The sequence below is a fragment of the Hyperolius riggenbachi genome, chromosome 2 (assembly GCF_040937935.1).
Source record: "Hyperolius riggenbachi isolate aHypRig1 chromosome 2, aHypRig1.pri, whole genome shotgun sequence".
In the NCBI taxonomy this organism is placed as follows: Eukaryota; Metazoa; Chordata; class Amphibia; order Anura; family Hyperoliidae; genus Hyperolius; species Hyperolius riggenbachi.
The window spans coordinates 67,127,923-67,141,087 of NC_090647.1; the positions used below are offsets into that span (position 1 = coordinate 67,127,923).

The window sequence follows — 13,165 nt, forward strand, 5'->3', positions numbered from 1 at the left end:
CATTAACAACATTAGAACATTACAGCTTTTGAAGTATGTTATTGTTTTAGAAGCTTGCAACGTTATAGTTTTTGTCATACAATTTTGTTTGAATGTTCAAATTTTACGTTCTCAAAGATATTATCGTTTTTATGTGTAAAAGGTGTTTCTGCAGAGGGAGTGGTTAGGGTTAGGCACCACCAGGGGGGTGGTTAGGGTTAGGACCACCCGGGTAGCGGTTAGTTTCAGACAAAACCAGGGGGAGTGGTTAGGGACCACCAGGAGGGTGGTTATGGTTAGGCACCACTGGGGAAGGGGGTTAGGCACCACAAGGAGGTGGTTAGGGTTAGGCACCACCCGGGCGGCGGTTAGTTTTAGGCACCACCGGGAGTGGTTAGGGTTAGGCACCACCAGGCGAGGGTTCTGTGTGAGAGTAGGGTTGGATTAAGCTGTATTGTTGAATTACCATTAATATCTTTTCGTTATTATTTCCCGTCTGTTTTTACAACAGTATTTATCGTTAACCAAGTTTGACAACAATGTTTATCGTTATCAGATTTCGTTATCCACTGCCGCCATTTCGTTATCCAGTCGGACCCTTTTTTCACAGCGCCATTTTTTCATGCACGCCTTAAAGGAAACCTAAACCAATACGATGTAATTGAAGTAATTACTTTTTAAAATTTGAAATCATTTTTGAATCGTGTTTTGCCCCTTTTCTCCTTTCCTCAGCCTTTCTTTCTGCTGTATGGCTGATGCTATAGTTTCCAACCGACAGTAAATATGGCGCCGCAGCCTATCAGAGCGGCTGACAGAGCTCGTGCATTGAGTGAAGTGCACGAGTGTCTCGTAGTCGGGCGCGAGGCTGTCCTACCTGCTATGCACAGCGTGCGCATGTGCACAATTGAGAGAGGGATGGCTGTGTTTTCTCTGGAACGCTGCGCACAGCAGCGTGTATAGGAAACAGGCGGCAGTGACGTGCGCGTGGGAGTGACGTGCGCACTGGAACACAAGCCGCACGTCTACAGTTTAAAAAAAAAAAAAAAAAAAGAAACACATTGGCGGTTGGACCCAGGAAGGTCTAGCAGAAACATAGTGGCTGTGAGAAATACAGAGTGGGCTCCACAGAGGGAGATAGCGAGGACGGGGCAAAAATAAAAAGCAGACACTAAAGTAAGTGCCTGATTTACTTAAAAAATAAATGTATTGAGATTATTTTAGTTTCAAAAATTGGTTTAGGTTTCCTTTAACCCCCTGCGCAGAGTCCTTCTCCTCTGTCTTTTACATTGTATTGTCTTTGTTTCACAAAAGTGAAAACAATTAAAATATGTAATATATATATATATATAGTGTGGCCAAAACACGCACACGATTCGTAGATTCCCAGATATACGAAGCTGCAGTTACAAGAACTTACACACTGCCAATGCTATTAAGACGTTATTGTGCAGCACTGCCTCTCATTTGGCTGATTTATATTTTAGAAATACTATTTTGGGGCACTTTTTTTCTCCTTAATGGGACAATAACTTCCAGAATTTTTTATGTTTTGATGTTGAAAGTGATTTTCTTTTCTTTTTTTTCTTTTTACATAGATGAAAGTGTTTTTCCTGGCAAAAATGAAAATGTATCTATTAGTAGAATTTCCCAGATTATGCCTAAGATGCCAGTCTTAATTCATGTAAATCAGTAAAATGTCTGGCATTGCTGTGTCGATGTTAGTGGCGCAGGATGTCACCTTCACAACGCACTGAGGAAATAATGACGGCCAAATGCAGTTTTTGATCAGTGCTCTGCCCAATTCAGATAGCATGTTAGAAGTAAGTGAAGTTTTCACCATTGGCACAAACCCTCAATGCCCTCTGCCACGTGGTTCACCCGCTAACCGTTTATCACTGCTATAGTCCATCATGAACTCTGCTGCACGACTTATCTACCTCTTCTTCAGCCCTATCCCCCTCTGTCAGTCCCTTCACTGGCTGCCAGTTACACAAAGGATAAAATTTAAAATTCTTACCCTTGCCTACAAAGCTCTCCACATCCTACCTCCTTCTTATTTAATTAAACTTATTTCCAGATACCATCCTCCACGTCATCTCCAGTCTACTAACAATATTCTCCGGTCTTCCTCTCCGGTCACCTCTTCTCACTGCCGCCTACAAGACTTCTCTCGATCCTCTCCACTTCCTCTGGAACACCCTTCCTCAAAACATCCATCACTCACCCACACTTACTCTTTTTAAACGCAACCTGAAAATTCACCTCTTCATGTAAGCATACTCTCTCTCTCTCTTATAGTACACTTTGACAACTGCCCACCATTTTACACCCTCATACACAGCTTACCTTCACCCATTGTACTATCCCTTAACCCTTTAGAGTGTCATTTGGCCAGGTGTAACAGCTTGTGAATCGGCGGCCGCTGACATGCAGGGGGTGTCTGCAGCCGCCTCCCTCCCTGGCTCTCAAGGGTTCTCCGTTCCGTCGGCGTCTAGTACGCCGGGAACGGTCTTGTCTGCGGCTCACAGGGGGTCTGTCTCGTGTGGGCACGCGCGGAGACAGGACCTTTATGCTAACCGAAGGCGCGTCAGCTGACCTGCCGGTTGGCTGACGTCAGGGATGACTCTTGCCGCTCGGATTGGCGGAAATCCGAGGAGGGAGTGGCTGAGAGTCTCCCTCTTCCTCATAAGCCTTCGTTTGCCATTCAGTCGGCGTCTGCTGTCGTGAATACTTACGTATTAGCGCTCAGACCTTAGATTAGTATCCAGGTGTTGAAACCAAGGACTTCACACCAGACTAGGAATTGTTATTGTTATTGATTACCTGTGTATGATTCTGGCTTAACCTCTTACCAAACACACAATTGGAGAACCTCACTCCCAAACAGTTCTCTGCTGCTTTATAAAGCCTGCAGGCTGCTTATAAGCCAATGAGAAATGCACACATAATACACCTAGCCTGCAGTGATAATCAAGCAAAAGCTGAGCAAGTCAGCCAATTAGTAGGAGAGGGCTTCAGTAGCATATAGACAATGGCTATATGACCAGCAGGGGGCACCAGCGTGCAGGATATTCCCTCTCATCTGCCCCCCTCCTAACTAAACTGCATGGGATACTACAATAATTAAAAACAATGGTGCATGAGCCAGCCTGGGGCCCCGGGAACTGCACGCTGGTGCCCCCTGCTGGTCATATAGCCATTGTCTATATGCTACTGAAGCCCTCTCCTACTAATTGGCTGACTTGCTCAGCTTTTGCTTGATTATCACTGCAGGCTAGGTGTATTATGTGTGCATTTCTCATTGGCTTATAAGCAGCCTGCAGGCTTTATAAAGCAGCAGAGAACTGTTTGGGAGTGAGGTTCTCCAATTGTGTGTTTGGTAAGTTTTGGAGCAGTAGGAGACAGGCCTTGGAGGTGGCAGCTCCAAGGTCTTGGCTGCGCTCACGTGTGGTGTTGGATGCTGGTTCTGGGGCCCCGGGCAGTGAGAGTTCCCGGGGCCCCAGGCTGGCTCATGCACCATTGTTTTTAATTATTGTAGTATCCCATGCAGTTTAGTTAGGAGGGGGGCAGATGAGAGGGAATATCCTGCACGCTGGTGCCCCCTGCTGGTCATATAGCCATTGTCTATATGCTACTGAAGCCCTCTCCTACTAATTGGCTGACTTGCTCAGCTTTTGCTTGATTATCACTGCAGGCTAGGTGTATTATGTGTGCATTTCTCATTGGCTTATAAGCAGCCTGCATGCTTTATAAAGCAGCAGAGAACTGTTTGGGAGTGAGGTTCTCCAATTGTGTGTTTGGTAAGTTTTGGAGCTGTAGGAGACAGGCCTTGGAGGTGGCAGCTCCAAGGTCTTGGCTGCGCTCACGTGTGGTGTTGGATGCTGGTTCTGGGGCCCCGGGCAGTGAGAGTTCCCGGGGCCCCAGGCTGGCTCATGCACCATTGTTTTTAATCTGGCTTAACCTCTGACTTCGCTTTTGCTTTGCGTTTCTGTACTTTTGCCTATCTGCCTAGAGTTGCTGAACCCCTTGCCTGATTACTGATTACTCTTCTGCCTTCCGATTTCTGTACTGATACTGTCTCTCTGTTACCGAACTTAGCCTGTCTGACCTTTCTACTCACCAGTGGGCCCTCGCCACTGGTGAGGTGTGCTATTTAACCACCAGCCCTCTGGTGTGGTATCGCTACTCCTCCTTTAGTGACTCATAGTACCTTGCCAGCTCCTCTGGTAAGGTTTAGTGAAACTATACAGTCACGACTTCAGCTAATACCTTTCCAGCCCCTCTGGAAAAGTCTGCTCACATTAGATTGTCACTTAATTGATAGTGCCTTACCAGCTCCTCTGGTAAGGCTTTGCCAAACTATCCAGTTATCATTACTGCAAGTGCCCTCCAGCTCATCTGGAGAGGTTTCTCCTGATTTCCTTGTTATTGTACTGTGTCTGTGGGTGCCTTTCCAGCCCCTCTGGAAAGGCCTATCCAAACTATACAGTCTCCAGTACTGATAGTACCTTACCAGCTCCTCTGGTAAGGTTCAGCTAAACTTTTGAGTTACGGTTGCACCAAGCACTACACACTTAGCATCCTTGTAGCTATACCGGTATTATTGGTGATTCTGCAGATCACCACATAATTGGGTATAGCTCTGCATTATTGGTGATTCTGCAGATCACCATATAATCAGACATCTGAGTTGCTACACCCAACCGTCACACCAGGGTTCTCTTTCCCATTTTGTCTCAAGTTCAATCCTTGCTTGTAGATCCAGTTCATTCAATTTTCTAGTTTGATTGAAATTACAAATATCAAACCAATCAACCATACACTATTACTTTTTTTCTCTCTAAAAGTCAAACAGAATTTTCCATGATGACCCCTAGATAATAGAATTACCCCAAAACATTCAAGAAAATCAAGATTTGAAAAATTAAATTAAATTTTTCTATATAGTAGACCCTTTTTTATTGAATTGCTTCATCAACTGTCCTTTTGGTTATGTTATTGTGTTCTTTCTTATGGCTGAAAATCAGCTATTTATAACTATTTTGTTATATACCATAAGTCATCAGTAATAATATAATTATTTTGGGGGCTTATCATTATACATCACTTTGCCGGTGTCCTGATCTCTATACATTGTTGCTCATTGCTCATATCTGCCCTCTCCTGGTCCTTTACACATTAAATGACAGTAAAAGTGGTCAACGATACAATCCCACAGCCAAACGATCATTGCCAACTGCTGCGGTAATCGTTTGGAAATGATCGGTCGTATCCATTAATGGCTGAATTCACGCTAACCAATTTAATAAGATTAATGGAATCGATCAGTTTTGATCCCATCACTTTGATCGGATTGGTTAGCGGAGTTCATGAGCTTGGCCAATCGTTTCTGACCGAATATCACGGCAATTGGGAATAATCAGCCGCGGGATTGTATCATTAATGCCCACCTTTATAAGGTACTGATCTGTCCCTAATCTGGGTTCCTTCTTACCATTGTATTGCTAACAGAACTTAATCATTCCTTCTCACATTTATATAATCATTTATTGGCCTCTGTCCTCTTGATGGCTCTTCCCAGTGTATTGTTGTATTTCATTTTGTATAAACTTTGTGTTGGCAATCACCAAATCAGAATCATTTATTTTTCCAAGTACAAAGGGGGGAGGGGTTGTACCCGTAATTGGTTGTGGCTTATACAGGTTCTGGAAGGAGGGGGGTGATGGTGAGAGGCAGGGCGGGAAATGCCTGAAAGCCAAGAGCCGAGGCTGCACCAGCACCACCAGTCACACTTGGCAATTCTCTGTTATCCCTAAGGAATTCTCAAAAGAGGGGGGGGGGGAATGAACAGGAGGAGGTGAAGGTTCAGTAGTGATAACCCAGCTCTTCATAAAAGAAACCGGCGGCAGTGGCTGATGCTACTAAGGAGCTGTGGGCCCCGATGCAAGTCTTACATTGGGGCCCCCCCAAGCACTCTATACATAACAATTGATACGGCGCACCAAAACCTGCCAATGGCAACTACAGTGTCAGAGGGGCATGAAGGGGATGGGGAACAGTGTGTTAGTGATTACCACTATTCAAAGTATCTATAGGAGTGATTATTATGAGCACAGGACCAATAGAGAGCTAATAATGTAGTTGAGGGAGAGCCCTTCGGGGCCCCTCTGGCCCAAGGGCCCAGATGCAGTCGCTACCTCTGCACCCCCTATTGCTACGACCCTGCTACTAAGGATCGCGATTGCTGGCATCTGGCAGTGCTGGCCAAGGTGTTCCAGTTCTTATGCTTATGCTTAAAGGGGTTCTTTCATGAATGAGGAAAAAATAAAAAGTGGTTTATGCATAAACTATTAAACATCCTTGTAAAATAGTGTAAAAAGGTTTTTTTTTTAAAAAAAATGAATGGTTTCATCAATATAACATGTATTGTAAATAGTGACGGATGACGGCTGGGAGGCTAATTCATTTGTTAGGGGTGTTTTTTTTTTTTACTTTCTTTTCACAACCATAACTGCTGCCAACATAGTTTTCAGTGGTATAACCCACTTCTAGCAGGAATAGCTGTTATAACCCTAATAGCTGAGCTACACTGAGCTGCTGAATATGTGTTTACATTATTGCTAGGCAACCAGACCCTGGTGCAGAGACTCGTTTTGTGATTGAATCGAATCATGAATCGGACATGTCAGATTGAATCAAATCAAATCAATGAATCGAATCGAATCTGACAAAGAATCATATGGTGTAGATGGGACTGATTCTCCCTGCAGCTTATGACTTGTTTCACAAAATGAGTCTCTGCACGGGGTCTGGTTGCCTAGCAATAATGTAAACACATATTCAGCAGCTCAGCAGAGCTCAGCAGTTAGGGCTATAACTGTGATTCCTGCTAGAAGTGGGTTATACCACTGAAAACTATGTAGGCAGCAGTTATGGTTGTAAAAGAAAGTAAAAAAAAAAAACACCCCTAACAAATGAATTAGCCTCCCAGTCCTTCATACGTCACTATTTACAATACATGTTATATTGATGAAACCATTCATTTTTTAAAAAAACTTTTTACACTATTTTAGAAGGATGTTTAATAGTTTATGCATAAACCACTTTTTTTTTTCCTCATTCGCGGAAGAACCCCTTTAAATGCTTATCCTTGCTGAGGTTTAGAAGCTCGCCATTAGTATTGAAATGCTCTTGGCCATATTTTAGAATGACACCTTCCAGTCTTCCGTGTTTGTTGAGGATTGACTTTTCCCAGTGTAACTTGCTCACCTTTGCTGTCATCCATATTATTGTTTGCAAGTCCTCATAAAAAGACAGTTTATTTTCTGTGTTGTCATCTTCATTGGAACAGTAATCAATTATTGATTGCAGTAAATGTTTACATTATCCATCATCAAACTCTCATTTATGGGGCTTCCGCTTACAGTTTTATCTTACTTGTCTGGATTTAGAGGCAGTGAAGCTAATGCTATCTCCCTTACAGGAACCCCATGATAGAGGGAAATAACCTTCATTTAAGGAGAAACTTAATGAATAGAATTGCTTATTTTTTTTTTTACAATATTTATTTATAGATCATTTAGTCAGTGTTTTACATTCTCCCTGATTTACATTCTTAAATTTATCACAGCTGGCAACATCTTTACTGCAGACAAGGTGCATCACTGAAATGTTTGTTCCAAAGTGAGAAAAATCAACACCTGAACCTATATGTAATTAACCTTTTCTCCTGAGTTTTCTCCAGAGTTTTCTCCCAGGAGATAATTTTTTCATCTTCTCTTAAAATAAGTTTTCAGCACTTTCCAGTTGGAATAATACCCAAAAAGTAGGATAAAAAAAAAGTACTATTAAAATTATATTGAGTACCGTATTTTTCGCCGTATAAGACGCACTTTTTATTCCCCAAAATGTTGGGGGAAAAGTGGGTGCGTCTTATGCGGCGAAGGTACGGATTTCGGGATGCAGAGGTGCGCAGGGAAGCACTATATACATTACCTGCTCCTGCCGCCGCGCTCCTGACTCCAATCCTGGCTCCCCGATCCTCTTCTTCCATCTACCGCTGCCCGCTGCTGCCCCCACCGAACATCGCTGGCCGGTCTTAATTAGCCGCAGGGATACGCTATCAGCACACCACGTGCCGGGGTCACGCATGCCGCCGAACGCTGGCCGGTCCTAATTAGCCGCGCAGGGATACACTATCAGCACACCACGTGCGCTGGGGTCACGCATACGCATGTGTGACCCGGCGCACGCTGATAGCGTATCCCTGCGCGGATAATTAGGACCGGCCAGCGTTGTTCGCCGGCATGCGTGACCCCGGCACGTGGTGTGCTGATAGCGTATCCATGCGGCTAAGACCGGCCAGCGATGTTCGGCGGGGGCAGCAGCGGGCAGCGGTAGATGGAAGAAGAGGATCGGGGAGCCAGGAGCGCGGCGGCAGGAGCAGGTAATGTATGTGTACTCACACTACCTGCACAGAGGGACACCGGCACTGGAGGACACACGGACAACGGGGCCACAGGCACAGGGGACGCTACCACAGGGGACACTGCTACAACAGGGGGACACTGGCACAACAGGGGGACACTGGCACAACACTGCCACAGGGGGACACTGCCACAGGGGACACTGGCACAATAGGGGACACTGGCACAACTAGGGGACACTGCCACAACAGGGGGACACTGCCACAACAGGGGGACACTGCCACAACAGGGGGACGGGGGACACTGGCACAGGGGGCTGCAGGCAGCACAGGGGGACACAGCAGGCAGAACAGGGGGACACAGCAGGCACAGGGGGACACAGCAGGCACAGGGAGACACAGCACATAACACTGTCCCCATATGTGGTGTAATAGTATGTAATGTAACTGGAAAGGGGGAGGTAAAAAGTCCTTAAGACACCCCTGCATCATAGACACACCTAGGTTTAGTTTTTTCTTTTTTTCCTGATTTTTGCCCTCTAAATCTGGGTGCGTCTTATATGCCGGAGCGTCTTATACGGCGAAAAATACGGTATTTTCTTGCTTGCTGTTGGTCTTTAAAGCATTTTATTGACAAGTTGTGAAAATATCACCTTGGAGAAAACTTAGGAGAAAATGTTAATTGCATCTGGGCCCTGGACCCTTATTCAGTTCACATTTCCAAATTTTTTTTCTAGGGGATCATTTTCCATCCTTTGTTTAAAATAACTTTTCAGCACGCTAAAATTGAAAAAGAACCACAAAGTAGGTGAAAAGGTGCTGTCAAAATTATTTTGAGTATTTTCCTGCTGGTGGTGGTTAAAAAAAAAACATTTTATGACAATGTGTGAAAATATCACCTATGAGAAAAAGGGAATTGCATATGGGCCTTTATATTCTAAACTCCATGCAAACGAAAGTATCCTTCTGATACTGATAACTGATGCTGAAGTAAGTACATTTAACCATAGGGCAGTTCTGTAAAGGAATGTCATCACAGATAGTGAGCAAATCGTGAGCGTCTGTCCTGCCAGTGGTGAATATTCAAGACTTTGCTTTATACAGATGTAGACCTCAGTAAATGCATCCAGACTCACTGTGAATGGCTCATCCTGAAAAGCATCAGTCATGTAGACCCCCCCTTCAGACTTCCTAAACATGGCTCTTCATTAAGGTTTTTGTAACTGTCATGTACTCTAGGGTTGTGACCCACTAGAAAATGAAAATTTCTCTCAAAAACACTAACGTTTTTTAGAGCGATATTGCCCCTAAAAACAGTGGTTTCTGGAGCGATTTCAGGGAATTTAAGGCCCAAAATCTGAAAATGCTACAAACACCTCAGTAATAATTTTGGCAAATCAGAATCGCAGTAGTGCTCAATTTGGAGAACATAAACAATCATTCAGCAGTGAAGCACCTTGCCAGGAGTAAAGATTTTGCCACCTGTGATAAATTTCAGAATTTGCCGGAAGTCACAGAGAGGGAAGTATTTACAGTAGACAAACAATGCACACATAATTTATAAATGAATGTTGTAAAATATAAGCAATCTTAATCATTAGGTCACATTCAGTAAAGTTCCTTGGAATTGAAAGCATAAAGGCCCACATACCGCAGTAGCTAGTGGAAAATGGCCTCTTTTTGGCTGAAAAAGAACTGCCATATGTGATGTAACTTCGTTTTACATTGGGGAATTCTTCTTTGACTACACTGTTGCATTGAAGCATGTTGACAGTACAGTCTCCTGGCACTAAATATTTAACCACTTTGTCCACCAGTACAGTATATCTACCTCCTCTATGACTTCCTCTAAGCCACGAGGATATATACGCCCTATAGCTTAAGCACAACTGTGCAGGATTGGGCTTGCTCCTGTGCACACCTTTGGCACTATCTGCTACAGCACTAATTGGTGAAAGGGAATATATGTTCCCTGAGCCAATACGATTGATTTTTACCATTAAAAATACTATTATTTTCTTAGTTCATAGTGAAAAATACATACAGTAACATTATTTCAGAATCAAATATCCTCACCATAAATTATGACAGGAACATAATCTAAGTGTGTGATAAATAGAGTTGGGCCGAACAGTTCGCCTGGCGAACCTCTCTGGGCCTCTTACTACTTCCGGGTCGCAATGACCCGGAGTAGTACGCCTGCGCTGCCCGGCGGAGCGCGTCCTAGATCGCGCTCCTGTTGCCGGGCGCTCTCTGCGCATGAGCGTGACGTCACTCATGACGTCACGCACATGCGCAGAGAGTGCCCGGCAACGGGAGCGCGATCTAGGACGCGCTCCGCCGGGCAGCGCAGGCGTACTACTCCGGGTCATTGCGACCCGGAAGTAGTAAGAGGCCCATGAATTTAGAGATGTTCGCCACATCTCTAGTGATAAACAGTAGATATAGCCCAACAAATTTTTTTATCTACAGTAGCACTTTTTTTTTTTAAACTGGAATTGTTAAAACTGAGACTTTTTTTTTCGATTTTTTTTTTTCCCATTAAAGTACATTGAAAACAAAATTGCTTTAAGGGAAAAATGCCATACAATGAGAGTCTAGTTTGTCTTGAAAATAATCATAATAAATAAATAAAAAATAAAGTTACTGCTGATTAAATAGGGACATAGCTAAAATATTAAAACTGCTCTGGTCCATAAGGGGAAACAAGGTCTGGATGCGAAGTCAATACAGAAAAGGTTGGTCATGCTGAAGATGGCATATCCTAAAAAAAAGGCTATAAAGTCAGAATTCAATGTTTTCCTGAGAACACACACACAAAAAATAAATAAATCAGAGACATTTGCTTAGCGAATGCTGAAATTGCTTCAGTGAAAAGCTAACATTGCCTCTGTTTTTTTTATTTCTTCAGAACAGCCCATTACTTTCCAGACCGAAGTTTTAACATTCATATATGCAGGATGTAGACAATATTCAAATCAAGATTGACACCCTCTGCTCCCGTTTCCCTGTGTTTCTGATTTCAGAAAAGCAATTGATTCTGTTAACCATTCCAATGGAAATTGTGTCAAAGTCTTGGAATGAGATCAAAATTATCTGCACAGATGCATTACCGAAGGTCTGAAAGTGGCTATATACTTGTAGATTTCTGCAATAGATTAGATATTAGACTCAGTCTACATATTGAATCTGATGAAACAATGGCAATTCCAGACTTTTTTAGCTTTCCTCTGATCAAAGTGTGTGTGTGTGAGATCAATGTACAGAAGATATCGATTGTTTACATGATCTAACACTAAAGCTACATACTCACCACACGACCGTGGAAGATGGATCAGAGGGACACATGGAGATAAATGATCGTTCCTCCGATCCATCTTTCACAATTCCGAATTTAGGAATAAACAGGTCATTAAACAATCTCAGTAATTAACGTGGGGCTCAATGGCGATCGGAACAACCGTCCACAATTGGATCCAACATGGCCTTCGTTCAAAGCAAATGATTATCGCACACAAGCCGCCGTCGTTGAACATTTTTTAATCGTCTGGTTGCATGGGCCTTAACTGAGCAGTGTGTGGGTATCAGTTGGTGGAAACAGAAGGGATCTTATCAGCCCACTTTTATCCTTTGAGAAGCTGTATAGCAGAGGACCTCTACCTGTATTGTCCCAATTATACTCTATTGTATTACAAAGCCATATTTTTCACAGCAGTCATTATTATCATCATCTGTCAGCATTAGGGCTCGTTTCCACTGCAACGCAGATCCACGCAGCTCTGCGTTACGTGTCACTACGTGGGGACAGAGTTTGCGATCCCATTCATTATACTGAATGGGATCGCGGGCGCAATCACCCCAAAATGCAGGCAACCATACACTGCGATTCAAAAGTGAACGTCTGCTGTCCTTGCGATCGCGTTTCCATAAGCATGCATGAAAGCGCACTATATGGAAATTAGGCCTACGGGCCTGTTTCCACTACACGTGGATTCCAGTGAATGAAGGGCCTCTTTCCACTACATGTGGATTCCAGTGAATGCCTATGGGCCTGTTTCCACTACACACGGAACACAATGAATGCCGATGGGCCTGTTTACACTACACACGGATTCCAATGAATAAAGGGCCTGTTTACACTACATGCGGATTGCAATGAATGAAGGGCCTGTTTACACTACATGTGGGCATGTTTCCACTACATGTGGATTCCAATGAATGAAGGGCCTGTTTCCACTACACGTGGATTCCAATGAATGAAGGGCCTGTTTCCACTACATGTGGATTCCAATGAATGAAGGGCCTGTTTCCACTACATGTGGATTCCAATGAATGAAGGGCCTGTTTCCACTACACTTGGATTCCAATGAATGAAGGGCCTGTTTCCACTACATGTGGATTCCAATGAATGAAGGGCCTGTTTCCACTAAACATGATTTTTTTGTATGCAGATTTCCCATAGGCATTAATTGGAGTCAGTTTTCTGCATCCAGAATCAGTGTGTACTGGAAACAAGCCCTTAGTGATAAAAATGCACCTAACACGCAAATCTTCACTGACCCGTGGATGAAATTAAATTCAGCCAATCACAGTCTCTTGCGTTTGATTGATTGCTGAGTGTGTATTTGAGCTATATAGGCGGTGCACATGAGGTGATAAGTCATTCAGATGCAGCCCATGTGGAGAGCGCTGGCTTTATTTTCTGCAATCACAGTCTCTGATTGCTAATTAATTGACCAAGGCCCTCTAATTGATCAGTAC

The 13,165-nt window shown here is 43.7% G+C and overlaps 1 protein-coding gene across 2 annotated transcripts in view; it reads left to right on the plus strand.

Moving 5' to 3' along the window:
- The window catches only part of DYNC2H1 (dynein cytoplasmic 2 heavy chain 1), a 508,393-nt gene that overhangs the window by 267,026 nt on the left and 228,202 nt on the right, over positions 1 to 13,165 (plus strand). The window lies entirely within an intron of this gene.